A 21,719-nucleotide genomic window follows, 5' to 3' on the forward strand; every position below is an offset into this window, starting at 1 on the left:
AAAAAAAAAAAAAAAAAAAAAAAAAAAAAAAACTCGAAACCTAGCAGAAGACAAGAAATAACTAAGATCAGAGCAGAACTGAAAGACATAGAGAGACACAAAAAAACCTTCAAAAAATCAATAAATCCAGGAGCTGGTTTTTCGAAAAGATAACAAAATAGACCACTAGCCAGATTAATAAAAAAGAAAAGAGACGATAACCAAATTGATGCAATAAAAAACGATAAAGGGGATATCACCACAGATTCCACAGAAATTGAAACCATCATCAGAGATTATTACAAACAACTCTATGCACATAAACAAGTAAACCTGGAAGAAATGGATAAATTACTGGACACTTGCCTCCTCCCAAGCCTAAACCAGGAAGAAGTTGAAATCCTGAATAGACCAATAACAAGGTCTGAAGTTGAGGCAGCAATTAAGAGCCTACCATCCAAAAAAAGCCCAGGTCCAGATGGGTTCACAGCCAAATTCTACCAGACATACAAAGAGGAGCTGGTACCATTCCTTCTGAAACTATTCCAAATAATCCAAAAAGAGGGAATCCTTCCCAAATGATTTTATGAGACCAACATCACCCTGATTCCAAAACCCGGCAGAGACTCAACAAGAAAAGAGAACTTCAGGCCAATATACATGATGAACATAGATGCAAAAATCTTCAATAAAATACTGGCAAGCTGACTGCAACAGCACATCAAAAAGCTTATCCACTATGATCAAGTAGGCTTCATCCGGGGATGCAAGGCTGGTTCAACATACACAAGTCTACAAAGGTAATTCACCACATAAATAGAACCAAAGACAAAAACCACATGATTATCTCAATTGATGCAGAGAAGACCTTTGACAAAATTCAACAGCCCTTTATGCTAAAAACCCTCAATAAACTAGGTATTGACGGAACATATCTCAAAATAATAAAAGCTGTTCATGACAAACCAACAGCCAATATCATACTGAATGGGCAAAAACTGGAAGCATTCCCTTTCAAATCTGGCACTAGACAAGGATGCCCTCTTTCACCACTCCTATTCAATATAGTACTGGAAGTTCTAGCCAGAGCAATCAGGCAAGAAAAAAGAAATAAAGCGTATTCAAATAGGAAAGGAGGAAGTCAAATTGTCTCTATTTGCAGACAACATGATTGTACATCTAGAAGACCCCATCGTCTCAGCCCAAAATCTCCTGAAACTGATAAGCAACTTCAACAAAGTCTCAGGATACAGAATCAATGTGCAAAAATCACAAGCATTCCTATACACCAATAACAGACATAAAGAGAGCCAAATCAAGAACGAACTGCCATTCACAATTGCTACAAAGAGAATAAAATACCTAGGAATACAACTAGCAAGGAATATAAAGGACCTCTTCAAGGAGAACTATAAGCCACTGCTCAAAGAAATAAGAGAGGACACAAACAGATGGAGAAACTTTCCATGTTCATGGTTAGGAAGAATCAATATCGTGAAAATGGCCATAATGCCCAAACTAAGTTACAGATTCAACGCTATTCCCATCAAGCTACCAAAGACCTTCTTCACAGAACTGGAAAAAACCGCCTTAAACTTCATATGGAACCAAAAGAGAGCCTGCATAGCCAAGTTAATTCTAAGCAAAAAGAACAAAGCGGGAGGCATCACACTACTGGACTTCAAACTATACTGCAAGGCTGCATTAATCAAAACAGCATGGTACTGGTACCAAAACAGAGATCTAGACCAATGGAACAGAGCAGAGGTCTCGGAGGTAACACAACATACCTACAACCATCCGATCTTTGACAAACCTGAAAAAAACAAGCAGTGGGGAAAGGATTCCCTGTTTAATAAATGGTGTTGGGAAAACTGGCTAGCCATGTACAGAAAGCAGAAACTGGACCCCTTCCTGACACCTTACACTAAAATTAACTCCAGATTGATTAAAGACTTAAACATAAGACCTAACACCATAAAAACCCTAGAAGAAAAACTAGGCAAAACCATTCAGGACATAGGCATAGGCAAGGACTTCATGACCAAAATACCAAAAGCATTGGCAACAAAAGCCAAAATAGACAAATGGGATCTAATCAAACTCCACAGCTTCTGCACGGCAAAGGAAACATTCATTAGAGTGAATTGGCAACCAACAGAATGGGAAAAAATTTCTGCACTCTACCCATCTGACAAAGGGCTGATATCCAGAATTTATAAAGAACTAAAACAGATCTACAAGAAAAAAACAAACAAGCCCATTCAAAAGTGGGCGAAGAATATGAACAGACACTTTACAAAAGAAGACATACGTGAGGCCAACAAACATATGAAAAAATGCTCAACATCACTGGTCATCAGAGAAATGCAAATCAAAACTACATTGAGATACCATCTCACTCCAGTTAGAATGACGATCATTAAAAAATCTGGAGACAACAGATGCTGGAGAGGATGTGGAGAAATAGGAACACTTTTACACTGTTGGTGGGAGTGTAAATTAGTTCAACCACTGTGGAAGACAGTGTGGTGATTCCTTAAGGACCTAGAAATAGAAATTCCATTTGACCCAGCAATCCCATTACTGGGTTTATATCCAAAGGATTATAAATCGTTCTACTATAAGGACACATGCACGCGAATGTTCATTGCAGCACTGTTTACAATAGCAAAGACCTGGAACCAACCCAAATGCCCATCGATGATAGACTGGACAGGGAAAATGTGGTACATATACACCATGGAATATTATGCAGCCATAAAAAATGATGAGTTCGTGTCCTTTGTAGGGACATGGATGAACCTGGAAACCATCATTCTCAGCAAACTGACACAAGAGCAGAAAATCAAACACTGCATGTTCTCACTCATAGGTGGGTGTTGAACAATGAGAACACAGGGACACAGGGAGGGAGCACTACACGCTGGGGTCTGTTGGGGGAAAATAAGGGAGGGACGGAGGAGTGGGGAAGTGGGGAGAGATAGCATGGGGAGAAATGCCAGATATAGGTGAAGGGGAGGAAGGCAGCAAATCACACTGTCATGTGTGTACCTATGCAACAATCTTGCTTGTTCTTCACATGTACCCCAAAACCTAAAATGCAATAAAAAAAAAAAAAACCTGAGGTGTTCCGAAAAATCAGCAACTGCCTGATGTCCACTCTACCTTTCTGGAGTTCCGTGTATTTCCAACTAGATAGACTTTTCCATTTTCATAGTAGGAGAGAAGGAGGGGCTTGGGAGGGGCCATGGGGAAGAACATCAGGAAGCTACATGGAGGCAGCATCTGAGGTTTCAGCCAGCCTTCCACAAGGTGCTGCCATGTGACCCTGTGCAAGTCCCTTTCCTTCACTGTAGCCCTGGTTTCCATTCATAAAACGAGATGGGATTCAGTCGCTCTTGTGGTACTTCACAGCTCTAACGTCTCATGCTCCTTTCTGTGCCCTACTGGTCATGCCAAGTGTCTAAGGAGGGCAGTGGTTGGCCTAAGTCTTCTAGCAAGTTGGCAAAGGAGGCAGAAAGTGCACCCATTATGAGCAGCAGGAGGGCATCTTCTGTACACTGCTGGGATAGACATAGTACTTTGCTAGTGCCTTGCCTATACCAGGTAGGCACTTAGTAGATTTACTGGATGAATGCATGCATGTTTCTAGACTCCTGAGTTAGTGTAGATTCCAGAAGCTACTGCCTTTCTATTCAGAAAGAAGCCCTGAACTTCCCCACCAGGACGGTTTGTTACCAAATGGGGATTCAACACTTTTTTATAACTGAGGTCAGAACTGGCCAGGGAAGGAGAAGCTGGGCTTTATCCCTAATTTCCCATGGGGATCCGGAACCAGTGCCGCTTGTAGGAGAAGCAGAGCTAAACTGCAGAGACCAGTCAACAGGTATGTGTGGCAAACTGGGTGCATGGGTTTGCATCTGAAAAACTAAATGCAGCTGAGTCCACTGGAGGATGCCCACACCGTGGAGATGCAACCAGGACCTGAAAGCATTGTCAGAGTGGCTGGAGTTCTCCCTAGCACTGCACAGGGAGGCAGGCAGCTTAGAGTGGGATCCTAGGCTTTATGCCAAAGTGCCACAGAGTATTTCTGAAGATTCAGTAGGATAGTAAATTAAGGCCCAGATGAGGCCATCAACAGAAGAATCTTGTTTAGTATTCCAGCTAAATATTACACCTATCTATCTAGATATATATATAATATCTATATACCTATATAGATATAGATATATATGTGTGTGTGTATGTGTGTGTGTGTATATATATATATATATACATATATATATATATGTATATATATATATATATATATATATATATAGAGAGAGAGAGAGAGAGAGAGAGAGAGAGAGAAATTGCCCATTGCCCAGGCTGGAGTGCAGTGCCAAGATCATAGTTCACTGTAGCCTTTAACTCCTGGGCTCAAGCAATCTTGCTGCCTCAGTCTTGCAAGTAGTTGGGACTACAGGTGCCCGACACCAAGCCCAGATAATTGATTTTTTATTGTAAAGATGGGGTCTTGCTCTGTTTCCCAGGTTGTTCTTGAGCTCAGGGCTTTGAGTGATCTTCCTGCCTCAGCCTCCCAAAGTACTGATTTAGGCATGAGCCGCCATACCTGGCCCATTCATATATTTGCTGGTTTATTTATGTTTATGGAAGTCACAAGATTCTCAGTTGTTAATTACAGCATTCAAGAATGATTTCTCTTCTAAAGAAGGATCCTAAGTCTTTCAAACTTTTTTGAATCCATCCTTAAAAAATACCGTTTCCATCAGGATTCAGTACACATGAACAGATATATTACTGGAACAAGAGTTTCAAAAAACAAAACTTGATGGTCATATATGTGATGCATTCTTAATATAGTGGTTCTCAAAACAGTCTGGGACCAGAAGCTCAACATCACCTGAGAACTTATTAGAAATGCAGAGTCTTGGACTCAACCCCAGATAAGCTGCATCAGTTGTTCTGCGAGATTTACCAAGCCTTCTAAGTGATTCCGATACATGCTGATGTTGGAGAACTACTACATATTATAGTATAGACTATTATTCTAATCTATTAATTAAAAAGCCCAGCTGTCAATTATAAGCCACTACATTTGGGGTTAGCTTAAAGCCACCTAAAACACCACTGAAGTCCTGCTTTTTCTAGCCTCCCTTTCCAAACTCATCTCAGACCATCTGCGCTTTGCAATCTTGCTCTAGCCAGCTTCAGCCAGACTCACTGCTTTTCTGGTTCTTAAGCCTTCAGCCCTCCCTGCTCCTGAATCTCTGCCTGTGGTGCCCTGTCTGGAGAACTCTTCTCCCAGCTGTTGGGTGGGTGGCTCTTGCTCAGTGAGGAGTCTTAGCTCAGATGCTTTTCTTCCGAGAGACTGCCCTGGCTGAATTGGCCTCAGCTGGTGTATTTTATTTTCATCATAGCTCTTAGCACCATTGATAATTTTCTGCCTCCAGTTGAATCTCATTTGCATAGAACGATGCCTGGCATATAGCAGGTACTCAGTAAATACAATCACACACCACTTAATGATGAATCACATATATGACAGTGGTCCCATATGATTATAATGCCGTATTTTTACTGTCCTTTTTCCAAGGTAGATTCATTTAGATACATAAGTATTTACCATTGTGTTACAATTGATTATTCATCACAGTAACTTGCTGTACAGGTTTGTAGCCTAAGAACAATAGGCTACATCATAAAGCCTAGCTGTGTAGTAGGCTGTGCCATCTAAGTTTGGGTAAGTATACTCTGTGATGCATTTCTCAGAATGGATCTTCGTCATTAAGTGATGCATGACATGACTATATTGTCAAAGGAAAAAAATGAATCAATGAGTAATTCTCAACTCAGGGCTACCCAGGAATAGTCCCCTGATGAGTATTTTCAATCCACAAATCCTTGGTGACCCTCCTGGTGACATGGCCTTTCCTCCCTCCAGGGAGAAACCCTGCCACTGGGGGGTTTTTCTTCCCTCTAGAAGACAGAAAAAAAGTATATTGAGAATTCCTTCTCCTGGATTTTTCTTACCTTTCTAGTCCTCCACCATTCCCTGTGTGCAATATTTAAATCAGGGAGATCTGGAGTAAATAGCACCAGACTTGAAGTTAGGGCAGCCGGGTTCAAGGAGGGGGGTTCAACTGCAGCCCGGCTGTTTGGCCTTAGGTAACTTACTAAGTGCCTTTAGACCCAGTACAGTAGGGGTCATAAAACCTGCTCAGGCTCCCTTATCGAGTTATCTAGGATCTCATAGGATAGAGCTTCTGAAATTGCCGTGCATTACAAAGAGTGCACCAACTTAACACCTAAAGTTTTGACCCGTAGACCACATTCACAGCAGAGGGGCACAACCTTCCTGATATGCTTTGGGTGTTTGTCCCCTCCAAATTTCATGTTGAAATGTGATCCCCAATGTTGGAAGTGGGTCGTTGTGCCAGGTGTTTGGGTCTTGTGGGCATATCCATCATGAATGGTTCGGTGCCCCAATGAGTTCTCACTCTGTTAGTTCACGGGAGAGCTGGTTGTTTAAAAGAGCCTGGCGCCCTTCCTCTCTCACCATGTGATGCCAGCCCCCCTTCCCCTTCTGCCATGAGTGGAAACTTCCTGAGGCCTTACCAGGAGCAGATGCCAGTGCCATGTTTCTTGTACAGCCTGCAGAACCATGAGCCAAATAAACCCCTTCTTTATAAATTACCCAGCTTCAGATATTCCTTTCTATCAATGCAAATGGACTAATACACCTCCCAAGGAATTTGAGAGAGCTTGGGCATGCAAGTCCACAATAGAGCAGGCAATCATGAAAATACCTGCATGACTTTTAAAAGGGGCCCCTGGGGCCACAGGGTATAAAAGACAGCTTTTGGTGACTTGCATAAGGATTTGAATATTGTTTGCAAGTCATTGAAGGCAGGTGGGCATGCATCATGATCCATAATACTCTTGTGCTCCTTCCTCCAGCCTTCCCTGGCCTCTTCACCTGCATGGCCTCCTTGCTGGAACCCAGCCTGGAAAAATTGTGTGTTGAGTTCCTCCTGGGGGGCTCTCATGGCTGTCAGCTTCCAGAGGCATGTATGGGGGTGAATGTGGGCCTGAAGAGATCCTGGAACATCATACTGTCTGATGGATGGCAGGCCTTCAGCATCACTGAGCTTTCACACCTGAAAACTATTAAAGGTTATTCTTCTTTTAATTCTTTGTGGTCGTTCGCACTCCTTCCTTAGAGAAACCTCTGATTTCCACTTGCAAGACGCTCAGCTGAGCTTGTCATACTCTAAAAGGTGATTTCAGTTCTCCGATGCCAAAGAACCTCTTCCACTAATCAAAACACAGCTGCAGAGCCCTATGTGATCTGCTAATGGGCACCGCAACTCTCGAGTATGTCTGTCTGTACCTGGGAAAATAGATATAATTAGGATAACAGATATCATATGTATATGCAAATGCAGCAGGTAAAAATGACTAGAAATGAGACAGGGCTGGAGTTTGCCAAATCCCAACAGATCAGCTCTGCAGCTCAACCAGATGCTAACCCCATCACCACCAGCCTTCCCCAGTACCAGCTCTGGTGCCCTAGCTTCATCTTCTTTTTGCCAACATGCTGGAACCCTCATGCAAATTATTTTTAATTTTATTTTTTTAGAGATAGGGTGTCAGTCTGTTGCCCAGACTGAAGTGCAATGGCACAATCATGGTTCACTGCAGCCTCTACCTCCTTGGTTCAAGCGATCCTCCCACCTCAGCCTCCTGAGTAGCTGGGACTATAGGCCTGCACTACCATGCTCAGCTAATCTTTGAATTTTTTTGTAGAGACGATATCTTGCTGTGTTGCCCAGGCTGGTCTTGAACCCCTGGCCTCAAGCAATGCTCGCACCTCAGCCTCTCAAACTGCTGGGATTACAGCTGTGAGCCACCACGCCCAGCCTATTTTTAATTTTTACTGTAACAATAGGTCCCCTCCTGAAGAGACTCTTTCAAGAGCTTCAGATCTTAGGAAGCTGCAGGGGTCCTAGCATCTGAGAAGCTAGTGGGGGAAAGATGGAGAAGAGAGGGGCCTCTTCGGTGTTTTTCCTTTAATGAGGGTTTGGTCCCCACAATGGCAGCATCAGGACTGGAGAAGACCCGGTGCATCATTACCAAGCTCGAGTTGCCTTTTTTAAAAGAGAACTATCCCATAAAGATGGCCTGGAAGCTTCTTGTTTGGAGTCAGAGGCTCAGTCTAAAGTTCTGCTTCTGACTTTTTCTGGTGGTGTGCACTTAGGCAAGGGACACACCTCTCTGTGTCTTGTGTTCTTCACCCTAAAATGGGCATGATAACAGCAGCTGCCTCAAAGGGCCTGGCAAAATGTAAGCTCTCAGATGACGTTTTCCTTCGTAATAGGTACGTGGGCAGGTGAAGAGAGTCAAACATCAGGCCCAGGGTTCTCACTCCACCGTATCACTCCATCTACCTAACCATGGATAAATCACTTCACCTCTCTGAGCCTCAGTTTCTTCATCCATGAAGTGGGCTAATAATGTATGGATGTCATAGTGCTGTGTAGCAGTAAACAATAGGCCACTAAGCAGAAGCTAGTGATGCATGTGGAGTAAAGATGCCTACATTTGGGGGCAGTGCGAAGTCTGATAAGATTGAAGAGCATCTCATTTGTGATGCTCTGTGTCTGATATGGGGTAAGGAAGTCCTCACCCCTAGCTGGTCTATCAAAAAGGGCTGCAAAACTATGCAGGCAGATGACCTGGGTACTGCCTTTACCAAGCTGCACAGCCACTGAACAAGGACATCTAACTCCACCAAACTAGGAGAGCCTGCATGTGCAGATCCATCTCTGTTGTTGGGATTGGGGCCCATGCCTTATTCCATTCTGCAAGCTCTCACTGTGCTTGACACAGTGCCTAGTGTATTATAGATGTGCAATAAATACATACTGATTGATGGACGAATAAATGAAATCATCTGCATCCATGAATTAATAGATGGTCAATTACATTGTCAATTTTCTACCCTGTGGGTAGAGCAGAAAAAGCTGTCAGAATCTTGGTCCTTTTGCTAATGGTGGAAAAGGGCAATACTTGCAGAGTGTGTGCCGTCAGAGCCATGTTCAAATCTCAGTATTGCTATATCTTAGCAGTGAATTTGTTCAAACTTCAGTTTGGAAAAACATGCGGACCTTCAGTTTCCTCATCTGTAAAATGAGGATAAAAATGTCACCTTTGTTATAAGATTATGGTGTAGATGCTGTAAATTTGTACATGTCAGGACCTGACATGCTACTAAGTGGAAAGTGGGAGAATGAGAGTGAATCCCCTTCTTTCTTTCCCTCTTCACTACACAGGTCCAAGGATATTGTTTTTTACCCAGCCAAGTCCTAAGCGCCAGAAGTGGATCTGATCTTTTACCTAACTCTAGCGTTGATGTTTTTTATTCTGTTGAAGGCATCAATATTTGTTCAATAGTGTAAGTCTTAAATAAGCATCTAAATGACATATTACAGATGATGAAAGTCATTTCCACGCAGAAGATTATCTCACACGATCATGCTTCCTTCGTTATCTGGGGCCTCTGTAGTTGGCAAATCTCTGCAGCTACTTAAATGATAACATTAGTCCTAATGCCATGTAAAATGACTAGTTCCTCAGGGTAGGTTTATTTTTAATAGTGTATGTCAGCAGCAAATAGCTTGGAAGACCCCAGAGGAAAAAGCACAGCTCAGGCTCTCACTGAAGTAATGATATAGATATATTTAATATCTATATTAAAAACCTTTTAGGCACCATGGTGATATTGAACTGGATGGTTAGGCGAGCGTAGGGAAAATGCTGGGCTGTTTATAGAGTGTGATGCCGTGTGTATTCTAGAAATCTTCTGAGGTTCTTCAAAGTCAAATTTGGGCCTCAAAAATCTTTGACAGACATTTGACCCCAGTAGTAAAATACTCGGAAACACAAGCTGGGAGAATAAAACCACTTCCTTTTCTCTTTTTTGGTAAGCCTGCTGATAAGTTTGCTGTGCTATTAAAATGTTTAATCACTTGCCTCCAGCAAGAGCAGGCTTCTGTCTGAAGCTGCAGTTTATTAGAGTGCCCAGATCATACTTGCTATTTACCCAAAACATGGCCAGGGGATTCTTACAGAGAAAACAAACCACAATTTGAAATCAAGCATAGAGTGGCAGATGAATGGATTGAAGGCAAAAATTATTTTGGAGTTGATTTCAGGGGAGAGATGATAAAACCTGCACTGATTTTCTGTCCCAAAGGCACAGGGTTAGATTCACAGCGGCCGCAGGTCTGGCCTGTAAGATATTCCAGGGTCAGTTGGTAAAAGTGCTGCCAGGCTTGTCCCAGGGAGGTCTCCGGAGAAGAGGCAGCCGAGGAAGGGGCTACTCTAGGAACATGCTTTCCAAGAAGAGGCATTTCTCTCTGCTTTAGAGTTTGGTCAGAGAAGCTCATCCTGGAAGGGCAATGAACAGACAGATTTCATTTAGCATTTCAGCAGAATGCTAAGCCCAAACCCCCCTCCCTCCTTCTCTTCTATGGACCTCACTCTGGCCTTTCCAACTCATCCCAAGGCAAACTGAATTGCGGGGCAGGAAAATGCCTTTAAGACGGTGAGCATCATTTAGTTACGGTACCTGAAGCCCTCCCGCTGGTGGCGCAACACCATGGACCTAGCCCTTGGAGTGGAGGGCCCCTCAGAGAGCCATGGATAATTAACTCCTTCCAGAAACTGGTATCCAGGACTATGCCTTGGAGGGCAGCCTACCATCAGGTCACAAATTTCTAAAAACAGATATGTAAAGATCTAAGGAATTTCCTGTTTATCATCCTGTCTTTGCCTATACAAAATTCTTTTTAAATCTGGATTATTGTATCCCAAACTGGGTTCTAAAGAATAACAGATATTCTGGCAGAAAAGAATACTACGGCTTAATAAATTTGGGAACTACTGCATCTCTTGAATCACCAGGTACGATGGCATATTAACGACTCTCCTGTGTCCTGAACTGAAAAACTAGCAAACAAAACTTGTTTCACTCTGTTTCCCCCAGTGTTTCTCCAAATTGTTCAGCTATGAACTGTTTTCTTCACAGAACATCCATCACCATCTTACCTTTGTGGAAGGCAGTTGAAGAATTGTTGTGTTATGATAGGCCGAATTCTAAAAACGCCCTTGTTCCCCCCAAGATTTTCCTCTTCTGTTCATTCAATTGAACATTAACACAAATGCTGCTGAGAGGGAATTTTGCAGATGCAAGAAAAGCCCTAAGTAAATCGACTTTAAAATATGGAGAGTATCTGGGCAATTGTGACCCAATCGGGTGACCTCTTAAATGAAAGTGTGAGGATTTGATGTTCCTTCTGTGGCTTTAAAGATGGAAGGTACCCAATGAGAAGGAATATGGGCAGCCTAGAGGCAGAGACTAAGCCCAATTCCCAGCTGACAGCGACAAAATGGGGACATTGGACCTGACGCCACAGGAACCGGATTCTGTCAACAATCATAAAAAATTGGAAGCAGAATCTTTCCCAAAGCCCCCAGATAAGAATCCAGTTGGCTGACGCCTTGATGTTGGCCTTGTGAGACTCTGAGTGGAGTCCAGGTGAGCCTACCTGTACTTCTGACCTATAGAATTGTGGGATATTAAATGGGTGTCATTTTAAGTTGCTAAATTTGTGGTAATTCATTTCACAACAACAGAAAACTACTACATACTGATTCAGAGAAATCAAAAACAGAAGTGGTATCCTTTACATTCACAAGGTGATTCAAATGTAACATTCATATAGGGACAGAGCAGGTGTCTCTGTTTTTGCAGGTGAGGATATAGACTCAGAGAGATTAAGTTACTTGCCCAGGACACTCAGCCAGGAAATGAGGAAAAGGGGACTTGAATGAGCTTTTGTGTGCGTGTGAGTTAGGATGGAGTGGGGGTGCGTTTCCTTTACTGTCTTTTACATTCAAATAGGAAAAGGCATTTGGAGAAATTGCAATTGGGAACTTGCAAAGGAGGATGAAAAAAAAAATTCAGGGAAGAACACATCAAGCAACGGGTTCAACTGCTTCATCAGAGAGGTCCTTTCTTTCATCTCTTGTGTCTGAGCAGAAAAGCTTGCTAGATAAAGGACCCACAGCTGTGAGCCAGTGACAATGTGTGGGGCCAGGGTCTGATGAGGCCACCGGAAATGGGCTGCTGGGATGCTTTATACGTACAACTAAGGGTGGAGACATGCAGGCCTGTAATATCAAGAGAAACAATGTCTGCAGGCTGACCTCCCAGATGGGTGGTTTGCAGAGGTGGGGCTGCCTGCATAATTAATCAGCCCTGGCTTCTTCGCCACAACTGGCATTCCTACCTGTACCCGCAGCCCTTAAGGGGCCCCTCACTCAGTGTTACGGAGCAGACAAGTCATCTGTGAACATCCCCCCCCCCACAACCTCCATGGACAGAAGTGGAGACTGAAGCCCACAAAAGGAACAGGACTTCTCAAGGTCACAGTCAAGGATCCCCTAACATAGGACAACTCTCTTGGTTAGTGATGACTTCCTTACTGAGCAAATGTAGCATGTGTGTGCCTGTGTGTGTGTGTGTTTTGTGTCCACTATGAGAGTCAGAACTGTGTGTTGCCATTGCCCTAATAATAATAGAAGCCAATACCCACAGAGTACAGATCCAGTTCTTGATGCTGTCTTGAAAGTGCTGCATGTTAACTTTATTCTGTCTCTTTTTTTTTTTTTTTTTTTTTCTTGGAAACAGAGTTTCACTCTTGTTACCTGGGCTGGAGTGCAATGGCGCAATCTGGACTCACCGCAACCTCCGCCTCCTGGGTTCAGGCAATTCTCCTGTTTCAGCCTCCTGAGTAGCTGGGATTACAGGCACGCACCACCATGCCCAGCTGACTTTTTGTATTTTTAGTATAGACAGGGTTTCACCATGTTGACCAGGATGGTCTCAATCTCTTGACCTTGTGATCCGCCCACCTCGGCCTCCCAAAGTGCTGGGATTACAGGCGTGAGCCACAGTGCCTGGCATTGACTTTATTCTCACAGCAAGCCCATGAGGTAGTTGAAAAAACATTAGGGTTCTTCACAAATGTTTCTGGCCAGAAGTGAATCCAGGCATTGCAGGGCTTAAAGCATATCCAATTTGGGGGAACTTCTTGAAGGAAAGGAATACCAATTTATAAATATAAATTAGTCACAGGGTCCCATGAAAGAGAAGGGCTTGGAAGCATTAGAACAAGTCTGTTAGTTGCATGTTAATGCTCCCTGCTCCTTATGAAGTTAGGTGAGAGCATGTGAATTGCTTTGGCCAATGGGATATGAATGAAATTGATGTGTGTCACCTCTGGGTGGAGTCTGAAGAGTTGTGAGTGATTCTCCACTTTCCTTCCCAACACTGACTCCCACGGTCCCTGGATTGACAATGGAAGAGTGTGCCAAGATGGAACCTCCTTTGCCCTGGAACTCTGAGCCTGTGATATCTAGAGCAACCCCTCTCTTCACCCTGCCCTGTGTCAACCAGCATGAGACATGGAGTGTAAGTAAGAAATAAACTTTTGTCATGGCAATTCACTAAAATTTTGGATTTTTTTTTTTTTAACCACAGTGAACCTTGCTTAACCTGATTGATATAGGCAGGGTATTATTGTTGTTTCCATTATCCAGATAAGAAAATTGAGGCATAGAGAGATTCAGTTACTTGCCTGGCATCACACAGCTAGTTAATGGTAAAACTGGGATAAATGGTTCAGTGTCTTTGTTTCTAAGTGACATTAGGGAAAGGTGGGGACTTCAGCAAACTAAGGTATTTGTTCCATCGGAAGACTGTTTCTGAATTCCCACTGTTGGTTGTAAAAGAAGAATGTAGTCCTTCATTGCCAGATCCTCTGATTTTTTTTTTTTTTAAGCAGAGGCCATAAATCCAGCGTTTTAATGTAAAACCAATTGATTGAAATGTTTTTCTTTTTCTTTTGTTAAACATCATGAAGCTAAGACATTAGTGAGCTAGGTTTGGTTCATCAGTTCGAGACCTTACAACATTGCAGTTTTCATTAAAAACAAAACAAAACACTAAAAATTCAAGCCAGTAACATTGTGCGCTAGTGATACAGCCATGGCAGTCTGAGAAGGCTTTGGTGGGAAGGTAGGACTGCAGTAAGGTGTCCAGGCCCCAGAGAGGTTCCCTGCAGTAAGATGATAGGGGCCAGGGAGGTTCCCAGCCTGGGGATGGAAAGAGAATAGTCACAAACATTTTCAAGGACTCTGTCACATCAGAAGTGTTTTGTGCCAGGCACAGTGGCTCACACCTATAATCCCAGCACATTGGGAGGCTGAGGTGAGCAGACTGCTTGAGCCTGGGGTTCAAGACCAGCCTGGGCAACATGGTGAAACCCCATCTCTACAGAAAAAATTTAAAAAATTAGCCAGGCATCATGATGGGAACCTGTAGTCCAACTACTTGGGAGGCTGAGGAGAGAGGACTGCCTGAGCCTGGGAGTTGAGGCTACAGTAAACTGTGAATAAGCCACCGTCTCAACAAAAAAATGTTTTGCTAGGGTTATTCAAATTTTTGTATGAGGCTCTCATACTCACACACAAATACTCCTTGAGGAAACACTAATAGTTTCATATGATGCATTTCCAGAAGCTTTCCTATCGCCATGCCCTGTGGGATTGAGAAGGATCTAGCTGAATGCCATTGAGCCAAAGAAAGAAGAGGCAGTCACCGAACAAACCTTCCTGGAAATAGAGATCTCCCTGTATCCAAAGACGGCAATTCCCTGATAACTCCCCAATGAGGCCAAGGTATTTCCATCTACCTAATCTAGTCAGCTGTCTTGTGAGACTCATCTCATTCTTGGGGAGTGGAGACAGGAAATGGTAAAGGTTATGTCCAAGAGGCCCTAACATGAAAACTGAAAAGGAAAGTCAAGTTCGGATGACACCAGTGAACGTTCAGCACAAGACCTCATGCATTCATCCAGAGGTTCCCAAAGCATCAAATGAGACTTGAAATGTCATAAGAATAAAGGAACCATTTGTGGAAATAGAATCTTGTGGGCAAAACATCTGGAAAACTCATGCAATGAAACAAGGTCCTTTGCTGCAGGACTTATCAGAACCTTTAAAAAGCCACATGCATGGTGTGTGTGTCTCTAAGAGGGCAACCCTGCTTGGTTGTGGAATCCCTCTATCTTTTCTTTTTTTGCAGAAGCCTTTGGGAAAAAATGTGGTAGAGAACTTTCTTTGAGATGTGCTATCTAATCTTTCCTTTGGGACGTCTCACCTCTGAATATCTGGGTCACTTTCTCTCTAGATTTCTTTTAGAATTGCGGTTTTCTCTTTTCAGAAAAGGAGGCATTTCTAGTTATTCATTAGTTTTAAAAAGTAGGTGGCCAATGGAGATCAGAGAGGCCATCGTATGCCTGGCACTGTACCCTACATGTCCTTGAGCTCTCTGGGCCAGACACAAGCATCTACCTTTTCGTCAACTCAGTCATGACTTCAGCAGTTGGAATTTCCAGCTCAAAGGATGTTCTTTAAGGCAAAGGGACAATGACATTTGGGAGGTAGCAGCCTCAAGGAAACACTCTCTCTGCCTAGGGACACGTACTTGGGAGGAGGAAAAGGAAGAGGAGGAGGAGAGAGAAGCCCCTGAGTGGTTGACCAAAAGGGGCCCCTTTTATGGCCTTCCTGTTTATGGCTGAGAAGTAAACAGCTTGGGAGCCAGGCTGTCTCCCTCCGCAGCTGGGGCACTGGTTCAGGCTGGCCGGGGACCCTCTCTTTCTGGGTGGCAATGGGCAGGGAACTTGCCAGTCATGCTCATCTCAGAGTGCATTTTTTAAAAGCCAACATGTTGGGGAGTTTTCCTTCACCCCGCACCATCTGCTTGGTCCTCACCTCAGAGGTCTTGCTCTTTCCTTTCAGGCGACAGTTGCAGATCTGTGTGTGCAAGCTTGGGGGTCAGATCCTAGCTGCAGCACGCAGCAGCTGTGTGACTTCAGGGGAGCCCTGCACCTCCCTGATTCTCATTCACAGTGATGAGTAGTAGCCCCTTCTCCCAGGGATTTGGGAGGATGTGCAGACTGTGCCTGCGAACTTGCCTGGCATGTGGTAAGTGACAATACATGTTTATTTCTATGGCTATTATTTTAGTTGCCCGCTGGGCTCAGCCTCAGCTTTCAGGGGGTGGTGGGCTGGGGTCCTGGTGGGGGGAAGGGATTCAGGCTCACCTCCCAGAGGGACTCCCGGGACCTTGGTCAAGGCAACATCTTTCTCCAGATTAGTGCTGGGAGTGCTTTTCCTCCTGAGATGCAGGCTGTGATGGAGCTGGGAGGATGCCCCAGCTAACATAAGGAAGACAGCGCCGGTGGCATCCAACACCAGGAGAATCAATAAACTATAATTATCAAGAATGGTGTCTGTGGGGGTTGGGGAGTCATGTGGACAGAGGGAGACGGAGGGAGTGGGACAATGCCAGAGAGAAGAGACAGCAAGAACAAGACACACACACACACACGCACGCACACACGCACGCACACACACACACGCGCTCTGAACAGATGCAGATAAAGTATGCGAACATGGAAAGAGACACGTGTGCTGCGCTCAGCCTTCCTGTCCTGTCCCTCAGAGCGGGTCTGCTTTCCTGGACAAGACAGAGGGAGTAAGCGCCAGACGTCTATTAGCTCTTTACATTCCCCAAGTCCTTGCCCACATCAGTCCTTTAACTCTTGGAGGCAAGGCAGAAACGTTCTGATGTCTGCTTACAATGTCTAATTTACTAACTTAGTTACGTTCAGATATTAAAACAATGCAGATTTTTACATTGTGTGTAGTCTATTAGGCTAGAAATAGTATTTAACATTACCAGGGCCTTCATTATCCCTGGATCAAATGCTGTTTTTCAGGTTCACTGCTCCGGCAGGGTTTTTTTAATTTTCTTTTTTTTTTTTTTTTTAAGAGACAGAGTCTTACTCTGTCACCCAGACTAGAGTAGAATGGAACAATCACGGCTCACTGCAGCATAGAACCCCCAGGGAATAAGGGATCATCCTGCCTTGATAGTGAGTAGCTGGGATTATAGGCACCCCCCCGCCACCGCCAACCAAAGCCTGGCTAATTTCTTTTCTTATTAAAAAAATAATAAATTTTAGGGACAGGGTCCCACTATGTTGCCCAGTCTGGTTTCAAACTCCTGGGCTTGAGAGATCTTCCCACCTTGGCCTCCCTCCCCAAGTGCTGGGATTATAGGGGTGAACCACTGTGACCCACGCTCTGTGGTTTTTTGATACAGCACTTTTGGAATCCATTGTGATGGGGTTACCTGGACTTGTAGGGCAAGCCACAAACCCACTGGCTGTTCATGAGCTCTATCAAGTTACCACTTACTGTTTTTTCTAAAAAAGACTTGACTTTAGAGAGCACTTTTAGGTTCACAGCAAAATTGAAAGGAAGGTACAGAGGTTTCCCAGACATAACCCAACCTCCCATATAACCTTATTGCTTTTAAAAGCCATCTTTAAAATTTTTCTTTTCTCTGACCCTTCAACCCTTGCCATTTTGAGGTCTCGCCCCCAGAAGGGATTATTAAATCTGGTGCATGTTTTCTTGGCTTTCCTTCCCCCCGATGTGATGTGGGAGCCGTCACAAGCACCGGACAGGCATCGATGGGGGTCGTTGAACATGAGTGGCTATGGAAGGTATTGGAAAGACCCTCAGAGGTGGAAGGTTTTGTAACACTCAGGTATGCTGAGTCTCTGTTTTTAAAGGGTAGTCTTTTGGAAAATGAGTAAATATGCAAACAAACTTGTGTTAAATCTGGGCTTTATTATGTGCCGGACCACTAGACTGTGTGTGTGTGTGTGTGTGTGTGTGTGTGCGTGCGCGTGTGTGTGTGTGTTTGTGTGTGTGTCTGTGTGTGTGTTTAGCCCGCATTATCTCAGTTAGCCAGTCTAATCTCAGTAGCAGTCACAGTAGGGATTTCTACCCTTCCTCATGGGGCTGCTGGCCAGGAGGTGTCCCTCCCTGTCCCAAAACTTGCAGGTGCCCGAGCCTCCCAGGTGCCCAGGTCAGCCACCAGCACTGCCTTTCCCCAGTGAGGAAACTGAGGCTCTGTCAGGTTAACTCTCACAGCATCCAGGATTCACTATAGCAGTGACCAGCCCAGGTTAGTTCAGGTCTCCTGACTCTTGGCCCCTCTGATATCCCATGGGGAGAAGTTGGTGAAGACAAGGTGAGGCAATGTATCCTGCCTGGGAGGGGGTCTCCTGGGGCAGCTGTCTCACACATGCCCTCTGCCTCCTGCCCTCCGCCCACTGCCTTGAAGCATGTGAACCCCCGTTCCCTAGCTCTGGGTGGCACATTTTACATGGAGCCCAGCCTCCTGGCCCTTGGCTTTCACATAGCTTCACAGGTTCCTGGGAGGTCCAGGGCAGGAGAGAGAGCCCAGCGCCTGGTACTGGACAAGCCGGGACTTCTCAATCTGTGTCTGCTCCCCCACATCCTCTCTATCTGCCCCCTTTCTACTGCCAGCAACAACCAGAAAGCTCCCTCTTGCCTGGAAGCAGAAAGAAGATTCCTCTGTGTACCCACTCAGCCGGGTCAGTGGGATCCCCTCAGTGAGAAGATTCTTCCTGGGTTTGGGCATGGTTTGCTCTGCCCACAGGTGGGCAGATTCTCCAAAGCCTTTCACCTTGCGCTGGACAGCGAGCAGACCAATGCTCAGTGCAGGAGTTTGGGTTTCTCATCTCGTTCATCATGGAGCCTAGCCTCCTTTTTTTTTTTTTTTTTTTTTAAGGAGGATGTGATTGCTACTTTGTTTCTCTTTTTTTGTTACTTCAAATTGACATTCTGACCTTGGGCAGAGGGTAGTAGGGAGCTTGCTTTTATTCTTATCTTTTCATTTTGTGTTTTTGTTGTAAACTGCCTAAAAGTGTTGGAGAGTTTTATTTGGATACAATGAAGTCAGATATCAGAACACAAATTTACCCTCAAGACCCTGAGCTTTTAAAATGCAAAGGAAGGTCCCTTTTCTCCTCCTTTCTAAGCTCAATGCAAATCTTTCTTCTGTAACTTGTTTTCCTAGCTTGATAAGGTGTCATTAGAGAATGGATAGTTCAAAAAAGAAGTGGTCTGAGGTGGGAGGATCGCTTGAACCCAGGAATTGGAGGCTGCAGTGAGCTATGATTGCACCACTGCATACCAGCCTGGATGACAGAATGAGATATCGTCTCTTAGAAAAGAAAAAAGAAGAAGAAGTGGTGTGTGCTTTTTCCACTCTGATTAAAAGAAAAAGCATGGCATGGGCGTCTGCTAAGAAGCATGCTTCCTGCTTTGCCAATGCTGCCAGTTATTTGCAAGTGTCAGGGCTGAGTTTCTCTAGTTTCTTCAATTTGAGACCTAAATCATGCCCATTCTTAAATGACGTTAGAAAATACAAATGTGAAACTTTATAAAAGACTCAAATGTGTGTTTGATTGTAATGAGTTTTTGTTTAAATTGAAGGGAAGTTCAGTTGCGTTAAGTGGAATAAATTTTTCTTGCACTTTCAGCTTGTTGGTTTCTGTTTTACTTGGGAGAAAGGGCTATATGCGTAGTCCCCAACAGGGGAATCATTTTTATTAGACATTTTCTTACTTGCTTTAGATTAAAGAAGAAGTCTTGAAGCTCTAGAAGAATAAAAATGTGTGTGTTTGTGGGGGAGGGGGTGGGTGTTTTGTTGGGGAGAATGCCAATAATTACTTCTCTCTCTGTTTTTTTCCAGCCTAGATTTTCCCCTCTTCTTTTGTAGATCCACACCAGCCATATTGGACCTTGCTCATCTATGCCCCAGCTCCACAGAGCAAGGCCAGATGCCTATTGGTTTAGACTCCCATAGGTGCATGGGGTGGTGTTGCTGAGAGGGAAAAGAAGTAGGGAGAAGAGCAGAGCAGTTTCCATAAGCAGAATTTGGGCTAGGCTTAAGCCACCACACCAAGGGGAAGATGGGCCTTGAGGTGCCAGACATTCTTTTTCCCCGTATATTGAGTTGTTAAACCTTTCTGTACCAGTGAAATCTGACACTCTGGACACCTCATGAAATTGTTACATAAAACTACGGTGATGGGTTCTGTGAATTAAAAAAAAAAAAGTACCCGTTTTCTTAATAATAATTATTATTACTATTATTGAGACAGACTCTCTGTCACCCAGGTTTGAGTGCAGTGGTACAATCTCAGTTCACTGCAACCTCTGCCTCCCAGATTCAAGCAATTCTCGTGCCTCAGCTTCCCAAGTAGCTGGGATTACAGGCGCCCATTACCATGCTCAGCTAATTGTTTTGTATTTTTAGTAGAGACCAGGTTTCACCACGTTGAGCAGGCTGGTCTCAAACTCCAGCCTCGGGTGATCCGCCCACCTCGGCCTCCCTAAGTGCTGGAATTACAAGCTTGAGTCACCATGCCTGGCCAAATAATAATAATAATAATTTAATGTGAACCTTTGGTGGGGCCAGGCAGGAAAGACATAGAAGACATATTGTAGCTACCACCAAAAGTTATTTTGCAAACTGTGGTTTTCTGATTTAATTGCTTTTTTCCCCCACTCTTCTTACTATGTTACTCTCTTTTCCAAATTGAAATATGTGTATTAGAACAACTTCGCTTTCTATTTTGTACTTTTTCTCCTATCTCAAGATTTTGAATCTCTGCTTAAATGCTCAGAAATGGAAATGTTTGCACCCATGTGGCCATCCTCATGCCCTTTTTGCTGGGTGATCCTGTTGTCACTGTTCTTTTGTGACTTCCCCAAAAGCCCCCACTGTGGTCTGTCCCCTGAAGGCTGCATCCGGGTGGCCCTGATACAAGCTAAAGATTTCAGGCTCGTTCCAAGTTCCAGAAATGTCTCCATCCCAAGGCACCCTGGGTTTCTCACTGTCCTCTTTATTAACATGGACAAAACGCCCTGCTTTGTGGGCTGATTTATGGTTGCATTAGGGAAAACTCCATGAAGGGCATAAAATACAGTGTCCCATGCTGGGGCCTAATCTTACATGTTATCGGTGATTGCAAGTGCATTTTATAACACTGGTGCCAAATCGAAATCAAGGTGATTTGCGCATCAATCTCCCGGATAAAATCAGGGAACACTCTATTGCAGTTTGACCTTCCTGGTGCCTTTGGTCCAACTTGTTTAAGTCCCTGGGACAATTACCCGGGGACAGTTGGAAAATGCAGTGATACTGGCCAGAGCTGGATTACCAGCTGTATCAGAAGGCTTAATCGTTCACCCAGAGATTCCTGAGAACGGGGGAAAAACCCTCAGAGGAGGCTCTGATTGTTTCTAAGAAAGGCTAGTGCTGCTGGCAGAGAAGGGGGAGAACCTAGGGGTCATTTTCATGTGTTTTTAGATGTACCCCTGAACTCTATAGCACATCTAAAAAGCAAAACTTTCAATTTTACAACAAGCTGGCAGATAACTGGGTCTCAAGAAGCCTGTGGGCTTTCCCTTCCTTATCATTCTAGGAGCTCAACTAACTGTGGGTCAGGGAAGTACTTACGTTTCTAAAAGCAAAGATGAGAATAACGTCAGAGGGAGACATTTTATTCCTGTGACCACCTACTAACTATGCATCAGGAAGATACTTAAGTTTCTAAATCAACTAGTAAAGCAAGGATGAGAATGAAGTCAGTGGGAGCTATTTCATTCCTGCCACCACCAAAAGTTGGCTCCCCTTATTGATTTTTATAGAG

At 44.1% G+C, this 21,719-nt stretch overlaps 1 long non-coding RNA gene across 3 annotated transcripts in view; it reads left to right on the top strand.

Moving 5' to 3' along the window:
* The window catches only part of LOC116534926, a 44,477-nt gene extending 24,337 nt beyond the window's left edge, over positions 1-20,140 (top strand). The window contains exons 2-8 of one of the 3 annotated variants that reach the window (XR_004261948.1): positions 6,946-7,003; positions 14,633-14,793; positions 15,916-16,101; positions 16,952-17,054; positions 17,285-18,608; positions 19,636-19,674; positions 19,781-20,140. This is a non-coding gene — a long non-coding RNA (uncharacterized LOC116534926). Of the gene's footprint in view, positions 1-6,945; positions 7,004-13,012; positions 13,526-14,632; positions 14,794-15,915; positions 16,102-16,951; positions 17,055-17,284; positions 18,609-19,635; positions 19,675-19,780 lie in introns of those variants that run through there. The other 2 variants (XR_004261950.1, XR_004261949.1) reach the window with 2 other exon arrangements.
* The last annotated feature ends 1,579 nt before the right edge of the window (positions 20,141-21,719 follow it).

This window comes from Sapajus apella, unplaced genomic scaffold (genome assembly GCF_009761245.1).
Source record: "Sapajus apella isolate SASKATOON/1434 unplaced genomic scaffold, GSC_monkey_1.0 scaffold90, whole genome shotgun sequence".
Taxonomy (NCBI): domain Eukaryota; kingdom Metazoa; phylum Chordata; class Mammalia; order Primates; family Cebidae; genus Sapajus; species Sapajus apella.